Source organism: Hetaerina americana, unplaced genomic scaffold, assembly GCF_022747635.1.
Source record: "Hetaerina americana unplaced genomic scaffold, ioHetAmer1.1.p SCAF_14, whole genome shotgun sequence".
Classification (NCBI taxonomy): domain Eukaryota; kingdom Metazoa; phylum Arthropoda; class Insecta; order Odonata; family Calopterygidae; genus Hetaerina; species Hetaerina americana.
The window spans coordinates 193,988-203,624 of record NW_027286514.1 but is presented as its reverse complement, the minus strand read 5'-3'; the positions used below and the strand labels follow the sequence as shown (position 1 = coordinate 203,624).

The 9,637-nt window shown below is 37.4% G+C and overlaps 1 long non-coding RNA gene across 1 annotated transcript; it reads left to right on the top strand.

Annotated features, from left to right (window-relative positions):
• Window positions 1-2,950: 2,950 nt before the first annotated feature.
• LOC139686416 (uncharacterized) lies at window positions 2,951-6,678 on the top strand. Its single transcript, XR_011700371.1, has 3 exons — window positions 2,951-3,084; window positions 3,674-3,757; window positions 6,560-6,678. It is a non-coding gene; the product is annotated as an uncharacterized lncRNA (long non-coding RNA).
• Window positions 6,679-9,637: the final 2,959 nt, after the last annotated feature.

Genomic DNA, 9,637 nt, shown 5'->3' with positions numbered 1-9,637 from the left:
ACCCTGGTACCAGTAAGTGGGCTTACTTTCATGAAATAACACCGATGTGTACGATACATAATTACGACCAGGAAAGTGACCGCCTCCTTCCATTAAAACACTTAACGGAGTCCAATCATTATACAAGGTCAAGGGTGTACTGCATTGATTGAGAGAAGAGCGTGCGAAGGTCTCTCTTTGAAAAATCATAACAAGCTGATGTTCCCGTCTATCTCCCGTCCTCGTCTTCTCGGGTGAATGCATGCATCCTTCCATTCTCGGAATGTCAAGCCAATTCAATTGCCTCTTTTCTTGGGACTTTATTCTCAGTTGTTTCCCTCCCTTCTTCTGCGGCAAAGGCACTTTCTTAGCTTGACAATTTTCCAAGTATATCATCCCGCGCGCATCACTCAGAAAACTGATACGGGTATAATTACAAACGTCAAGGCACTTCCAAACACCATGTTTAGGATATTTTATGGTTTTATTTCTTTCAAGTTCATTGAAATAACAAGAGGCCAGATTGTGCTTTAAGCAACTCACCTTTGTGCTCTAAGTACTGTGCGCTATGGATTTCTTCCCCCCTCATGAAACACAAATTACCCAATGTACTTCTCGCATTAAAAACATAGATAACACCAGGGACGAAAAACAAGCAAGCATTAACATGCACGAGAGCATACGAACGCACCCATGAGAAAACAGTTTTAATTAAGGTGTTCGCAGTCACCAAAAGAGCATTTATTCAGGTCCCGTTGAACACATTTCAGGCTGGCAAGGGAAAATTACGTCTTTCAGGAAATTCTACTGCGCCCAGGTTTCCTTAAAATCGTGTCGGTAAAATGGCGACATTTACCCGTTTACAACTCAAACTATGTGCTAAGAGCGAGAGAATTTTGACCTGCTTCGTTCAATGTTAAGTGTCCGTTTAGTCACTCCCACGAATTTCAGCTGGAAGGGTCTCTACGGTCCTGCTCTTGTTATTCGAAGGAACGTCTGTCAAGCAGTGCTTTGTTAATATTTTCGCCTTTTCCCCGGATTAACCGTAACAATATTATCCGATATAATGTTAAATTTAACAGTGGTCGGTGTGAATGCAAATCGTAGACGGGCAGTGATTGAAAGCTGGCATGGGACGATGTCATATTATTACTTGGAGACGATTGGTTCGATCATGGAAAAGAGTGATATTTAAACATAAAGTGCCCTTCAAAATATCAGTCTATATTCAATCAAAATATTTCATAACATCCACATTGCGACGATGGGCCCCGCCAAGAGGCAGTTCCGAATTCCATGTGATTGTGTTTTAAACCGAGGTGGATCGCCTTATTGTAATGTGCATGATCTCTGCAAAATATTAAACAACCGAGATGATTTCAAGAGGAAATAATAATAATGCTTCTTCTTAGGAGAGAGGACAGTAAGCATTATTGCCGGTAGAAGTGAAGGATGGACCGCGAAACTAATATGTAATCCGATATTTCTCAGGTACGTGTCTTTGTGCAATTACGCCCCTTCGCCGTGTCGTAATCAACGTCCTGAGATTGCATGTGCAAATGGTTATCTATTTCCCTTTGCGCCATCTTGTGGTAATAGTTCATACTAGGGTTGTTACTTAAAATACTAAAAAAATGAAAATGAATTAAAAAAATAATAATTAAGGAAGAGAAAATTGTTTTAAAATTACATTACCAACATTTAAAAGGAAATTGCTATGTATATTTATTTTACTTTAAATACTCTAACTAAACGGACCATTTTCAAATTTCAAGCATGACGTCATCCAACGGTTTTGGCCCCCTGCTATTCCTTCGATTAACTAATCCGTTCAGTTGGTCATGTGTCGTCGTGTTGGACGGAGGTGAGTGATTACTTGTCTGATATTCGCGCCTTTTTTCATTATTATTGGTTGTTTCATGTAATAACTCGTGCTTGTGAAAAATGGTGCATTTCGTTGGGTTCGAGGTAATTATTTAATTATTACTGTGACAGAGATAGATATGTCAATTCCCTCGTAATTATGGAACACAAGTGTCGACTGATTTTCCGTGCGATTGCTATGAACTTATCAGTTCGATGTTTACCAGCGGGAAGTGTAATTACATCATAATTTACAATAAAACGGGAAATAGAGCCATTCCGATTGATTTCAAAATATAATTAATTCCGAGAAGACGGAGAGATCGTGGCACGCGATTAAATGAGTCGTTACGAATTTCCTTCACTGAGATTGTGGATTTCTTCTTTTGACGCCAGGGAACAAAAATCTGTCTATTTTTTACTCCTAAATTCACTTTAACCAAGTATTTTATGGCATTCAGTCATCTGCAGTTGGCCCGCTGCATTTGCGCTTCTTCCACTCGAGATTGTTGAAAGTCGGTACTGTTTTCCATAGATGTACTTGTCACATCTCATTGCATTATGCTTCCATACTCATTGAAAGGTTATTCCAAATTATTAATTAATTTTTAAAAGAACTGGAATCCAATTCGTGTGTAAGTCTGTCGAAAGAAAGCGGTGCAGATTCAAATTAATTGAGCGTACGCGTTCCAAGAGAAAAGTCAAGGTTTTTAAGGTCTAAGAGGTGCGCCCTATTTCACTAAGAGTCTCTCTCTCTGCCTCAGACCGGGGTTCAAATAACTCTAAGGGAAAATTGCTCAATTAGTATCGTCGAATTCCATGTTTCGAACACTCGTAGCTTCACTTTAAGCGACTAATTTTAGGCAAACGACACATTACGAAATTTCCTCCTCTATACCCTTTAATTTAAAATTATTTTAATTGAAAACGTAACTGGATATAGTTTTTATTGCAAAAAACCAGGTTTAACGTTCAACGTAAAAATGAGAGGTTCAGCATTTTTTTGAAATAAAATTATATTATCAAAATGGTCAACTTTGTCACGCGCATTCTGGAGTGTTTTTATTTTATCTAACTTTTTAAAATCTTTTTCAGGGTCTGTGTATGTGTGTGTGGATGAAGATTTCATGGATTGACACTGCTGTGTGTGCGAGTGAGAGAGGGAAATATCTGGAAGTGAAGGAATGCAATAAGGTTCCCTAGGGAATGGAACTTCGGAGAATCCTGCGAATAGGAATAATTGTAAGTTGAGACATTTTTGTATTATCTTAAAATATTTTATTTGTGAATATATTTTCAATGCATACATTGATCGGTGTTAAAGACGTCCACGTCGGATTGACCTCTGCCATGGAAGGCCATATTTAAGCTTCCCTCTCTTCCTCGCCCAATCTTTACTCTCCCCCTACCTAATACATCTCCCAGAAATTTTTCTTCCTTAAAGTGATTCCTTGAAATGATTGTCGTCAAATTTGTTTGGCGCATTAGAGTCGGTTTTTGCAGTTTTTCGGCTTTCCTGATAAGTTTTGAATTCCGTTTTGGTTTCGGAATCTGATATAAGCGTCTAATTTTGTAAATACACATTATAAAATCCTTTTGTAATCTCAGGTTTAAAAGAATAGGTAATTAATTGTTTCTTTGCTGTCTTGTTCAATTGTATGAGAGTAAATTGTTTTTTTGAAACTTTTTCTTACGGCTGTGAACAGTTTGTCTATAATTCAACCATCACATCTTTTTACTTCGGCTTTAAGATTCGTGTTCTAATTCTGTGACGAATGGAGAAACGTATTAATATACATTTATGGAAATCACTTTTCCTCTTTTCCTAAAGGAAATAATTGAAAAAGGCCGGACATTCGTTTTTCAATTCCTGGAATAAAACATTGGCGATGAAGGAATCCCTCATCGCTGTACCGTAAGTTGACACTTTTTTGTTGACCTTGAAGTATGTTGAGCCACTGCGCATTTTTGCGAGGGTGATGTATTCCTCGATAACGACATGAGTCAGCTGCTTGATTCCTACCCAATCGACTAAGTAATCAAGAGCGATGGAAATACGGACGCTATGGAATAGTTTCTCAAAGTCGAAGGGTGAAGTAATCTCATAATGAGGGTGATTTACGTGTTGAAAATTAACAAGGAAAATTCAATGGTTTTTGATGCCAGATGTATCTGTGGATCCACCTGCGAACATATACTACCTTGATCAAAAAGTTCCCGGAATTTATTCAGAAAATTAAAAATACAAGTTTATTCATCTAAATCTATATTGTCCCCTTCAAAGTAATCCCCATCGACTGCAACACACTTATGCCAGCGCTTGATCCAATCCTCGAAACATTTTTTATATTCGGTTTTCGGTATGTCCATCAGTGCTTCCTGCGATTTTTCCATTACTTCCTCTCGGCTGCTAAAACACGTTCCCAGTAATGGTTTTTTAACTCGATTGAACAGAAAGAAGTCACAGGGAGCCAAATCAGGTGAATTCGGTGGCTGTTGGATGGTATTTGTTGCATTTTTCGTCAAAAAATTACGAATAATGATAGCACTGTGCGACGGTGCGTTATCATGGTGCAAAATCCACGAGTTTTCTGCCCACATTTCTGGTCTCTTTCGGCGAATTGCTTCACGCAAACGTCTCATAACGCCCAAATAATACTCTTTGTTTACTGTCTGGCCTTCTGGCAAAAATTCATGATGCACTACACCGTTGTAATCCATGAAAACCGTCAGCATTGCCTTCTTTTTTGACTGAAAACGACGTGGTTTTTTTGGTCTCGGCTCATTTGGTGAACGCCATTCACTTGCCTGATGTCTGGATTGCGTGTCGTACTCATAAACCCACGTCTCGTCTCCAGTAATGATCCTTTTGATGAATGTGGGATCGGATTCAGCCTCGCAAATCATGTCTTTTGCGACGTCAACACGGTTTGCATGAAATTGAGGTCTTTTGGCACCAACTTTGCTGCTACACGACGGAAACCCAAATCATTAACCACAATGTCTTGGGCGGATCCATAGGGAATGTTCAAGTCCTCCGCTATTTCTCTGATGGTTAATTTGCGGTTATTGACCAACATTTCTTTTACTTTATCAATTTTTTCACCGACTCTCGATGTCGATGGTCTGCCACTGCGTTCATCATTTTCGATTGACTCGCGACCACTTCTGAACCGCTCGTGCCACTGGTAAACGACCGTTATTTTTAGAGAATCGTTGCCGAAACACTTTTCCAACATTTCCAACGTCCGTGCGCCACTAAATCCGTTTTTTACGCAAAATTTAATACAAGTTCGTTGTTGCAAATTTAAATCCATTTCTGCAATTGTAAAAAATCGCCAACACACACAGAGATAGATGTACTCTTGGCTACGTAACTTTTGCAAATGTCAAGTTATGACACTAAGATTTAAAGGGAATATCAACAACAGATGCACCAATTTAACAAAAAAAAAACAGAACTCAAATCGGAACGATGGGAGCGCCACACGGTGGTTATTCCGGGAACTTTTGTATCAAGGTAGTATATACTCTGTATCGAGCCACTGCGAGAAATTGAACTTTTGGGAGTTCCACAGTTTAATAATAAATAACGCGTGGAACGTTTGGGATTTCGATGTTTAAACTTAAGCCCGTATTCGTGTCATAAGTTTGGTGCGTCGATCGAGTTTGTTTTTGACGCCAATGATTGATGGCGGCGTTGTGGTCAATGATAAGCCGAAGTTTGTAATCTGATTTGTCCAGCATTTTTCTTGTTTGTAGTGTGACTTATTCCCGTTAGGGGTCTTTAAATTTAAGTTTGCATTTTTATTTTTTGCCTTCATGTCCTTAATCAAATGGACCTTTTTTTTAAATATTGAAAAAGCTTGGGCCCATATTCAATAGGATCATCCACAATGATGCATACTTTGCAATCTCAAATTCTGACGCCTTGTTATAAATGAGGTTCAATTGTTTCACCTAACCCTGCCATTGAGCTGCCTCGTCGTGTTACGCCGAAAGGCTTCTCATAATATCAATTACTTGCTGGGCTGTCCACCTATTTACTTGCATGAGTGTCTCATCCATGAGAGGCCGTGAGTGAGGGCCAAGCCTAAGTGTTCAATCAAGCCTACCCTTTTTTTTTCGTTATACGTCACGCAGAGGGCATTCGTGAGGGAACTACTCCTATTCCTAAAATTTTTCGCTACGAACGTTTTGGGTTTTTTTCCCCTAAAGCTTTTACTAGTTTTGGGCTCAATTTGACATTTTTACACAATGAATTTAAATTAAGCACTCAGATTGCACCTCATATTTACCATACAATTAAGATCCCTCAATCCATATCTAAGATGAAGAATATCAGTTTTTTACGGCATCCATCAAACATCATCTACATGTCACTTACAATTGTATAGTATGATATAGGGCAACAGATTGGGAGACGCAACGTACCTGATAGTTTCATTTTCTTTTCGATCGCCAAAACTGCTAACTTAACTATTTAAGGTCTCTTCAAAAGTGCTCACTTTGTGGATATTTACAACTCGGACATATAACGGCTAACCTCTTATTTTTATGGTAAAATTTTAAATTAATCTCTGAAAATAATCGAATGCTACTTCGAAACGGAGAAGATATGAGCATTGTATAGTATTTTGCAATTTTTGATTGGATCAGAAACCTGTAAAATCAATAAAACTATAAACTTAAAAAAAAATTTTCTGATATGTTGCAGGACGAAAAAAATGGATTCTAATGAGAAAAAAAGGACACAAGAAAAACTAATTGAAATAACCAATGGAGTTCAAACGCCACATAACAGGATGCGTTCTGTGCTAGCATGTGTACCTATGAGCAACGGACTTGCCATTTTAGAAGAATGGCAAAGATGCATTCCATTGCAATGCGTTGTTGTGGAATTGATGAGTGAAAGGCCAATTAAGGTATAACGGTGATAACACTGCTTTCATCTAAAAGGAATAAAAAGATGAACGGTAAAGAAAAGTATTTAAGCAATGGTAAAAAAGCAAAGTGCTTTTAATATAGAAATCCACGGATCCGTGGGATAAAGGGTCAAAAAGGTATACCAATAAAGGTACAAAAAATTCACCCTTAAAAAAAACAGTGCACTGTTAACAAAATGCCCAATGGTAACAAAAACATTGATCAATGAAAAATGGTATTTTAGGGTATAGAATAGCCATGATTAGGAAACGGTTTATTTTGCTTATTGTATGTGCTACTTTTTATGTTTGTATGCCATAATCCGCTCTCTTAAAGGTATCAAGACATCCGAAGAAGAAAGAAGACAAGAAACACCACGAATACATAGGCGGGGAAATGTAAAATTTAGATTTGGCCCATTAGGGACGGAATTAATCTCGATTAAGGTTAGGCGTATTTCCGCGTTTAGAATTAAATTTATTGTTTTTGTCGATCCGAATAATCGGTTCTTCATCCTCTATCGCGTGGATTGGTTTGCGACATTTGGTCGTCCTGCCAATTCCGTGACGGTTCATGGAGTTTTGATCTTTGGAATCACTGACACTAAGTGTATATTTTGTATAAACTAATCCGTTCTCTTACAGACTAAGAAGACATGGACCAACTTGGAGGTCTCATGAAGAAAGAAGAAAATAAAAGGACGCATTGATAAGGAGCATGGATACCAACTAATCAAGAATGCTTCTGCGTCAAGAAGAGCACTAGTGATAGGTTTAGATTTGGACCATTAGGGTCGGAATGAATCTCGATTAAAGTTAGGCATATTTCCGAGTTTAGAATTAAATTTATTGTGTTTGTGGCTCCGAATGATGGGTTTTCCTTCCTCTATCACTTGGATTGGCTTGCGACATTTGGTCTTGCAGCCAATTCCGTAATGGTTGACGGAGTTTTGATCTTTGGAACCTCTTGCACAAAGTGTATATTTTGTTTGAAGTAATCCGTTCTCTTACAGACGAAGATGATATGGACCAACTTGGACGTCTTATGAAGAAAGAAGAAAATAGGAGTCATCACTTTCATCTCGCTTTCAAATGTAAGTATTTTTTTCTTGTTATACTTTTTCCAACGTTAATTTCATGATAAATTTTGCAGTTAACTAGTTCAATTTTTACAATTTGCTATGTATGTTTCCATTGCGAAAGCCTTTGCTAACATGCTGTTCATATGTCTCTTCTTATATTGAAAGTACACTCGTTGAATTGGCATTTCGTTTGTCTTGTTAAGAAGTAACACATGAATCACATATTAATTCCGTGGAATAGTTTAGATTCGCTTATTTTTATATCTTAAAAATATGAATAAGTCCTAGTATACAAAAGTTTTTTTTGGTGTCAACAATATGTGTCTTAGTTCAAAAATTTTCCATCTTTTATAACTTGATTTTGGCACTCAAGGTCACCAGCATGGACCATTAGGGATTTAAATAGTTTATGATTTAGATTAATGGTATCACCATAATTTTTTGTTCATATCTGTTACGTTCGTGTGTTTGGCTCTAAGGGAACGATTGTTTCTCTTCCGCCGCGTTTTGTTAGGGTTCGAAGTTCTATCGTTATGAAAATGCTGTTGCGTTTGAGCGAGTTTAGTTCGAAGGAACCGCTTATATTCAATACATTTCTAGTATTTTCCTTTTTCCTTAATTACAGTCTGCCATATATGGAGCAACAAAGTCTACGGTATAAGATATAAGGGACCAAGACCACAGTGTAATTGAGAGTGGACCTTATCAAAAGCAGCGAAGCATGAATAGGTGTAGTAATTATGCAATTGCGGTCGATGGTCGTCAGCCAGCAATACGTCGAATGAGGAAAGAAGAAAGGAGGGACTCGCTTAATCACGTTACAGTATGTGAGTATATAGACAATATTTTGCCGTCCCTAGATGCAGGATTTTCCTGATTATATTTTAGCATCTTTTATTTAATATTGATATAAGGAAAGCTTTTTCTATTATTTTATTCATATACAGGTACGTCTTGTTTAGGTTGAAAAATAATCGTATAATATATATTTTACTATGCTAAGTCCACTTTTTAGAGCTCAGACGCATGGTTACCTCGTTAACGTATTCTTACGAAATATATTTCCCCATCTTAAAGTACTGGACATTTACTTTTTAATTGAGGCTGAATTTTTCTGAAATCAAGAGGAATTTAGATATTAATTATTTCGATCTTCTTCAATTTAATTTTATTAAACATTCAGATTCTCAGAAAGAGAGAAAATAAGAAAATGTCTTCCTTCCTTCTACGTCTAAATGTAAAAATGTTGGTTTGGTCAAATGATTTCCAAACGCCATAATGGACACTGGGCAAGCAGGGCAACAAACATTGCGTGCGTTCATGTTCTCACATCCTAATGAAGCACTGGGAATTTTTCTGATTTATGTTGTTTTTTTATGCCTAGGCTTATCGGAATTATCAGAATAAAGGAAATACACCATTTGACTTTTTCCACGTTTCTTTGTTTTCAACTGTCAGGGAGCTTTCTCTATTTTCATTGTTTATGATGAAGAATATCATAATTTTGAAATATTTCCGTAATAATATTTCCAACAGAATATCATGTGTTATGCATAAATATGTCAAATTCTATGAAATGAAGAATGAATTGGTGCCAAATATATTTCAAATATAGATATCTAACCTTTAGGCCTCAAAGTGATTTTTGTGAAAACTCATGTGTGACCTTCCATGTGCAAAAAGATATCATTTGGCAGTATGACTCGATAGTAACTGTAGTTATGACGTCATTTTAGGAGGGGCGCACCGACGATACGCACAGAGGCCTCCATGGATGGGGTGAAGAGG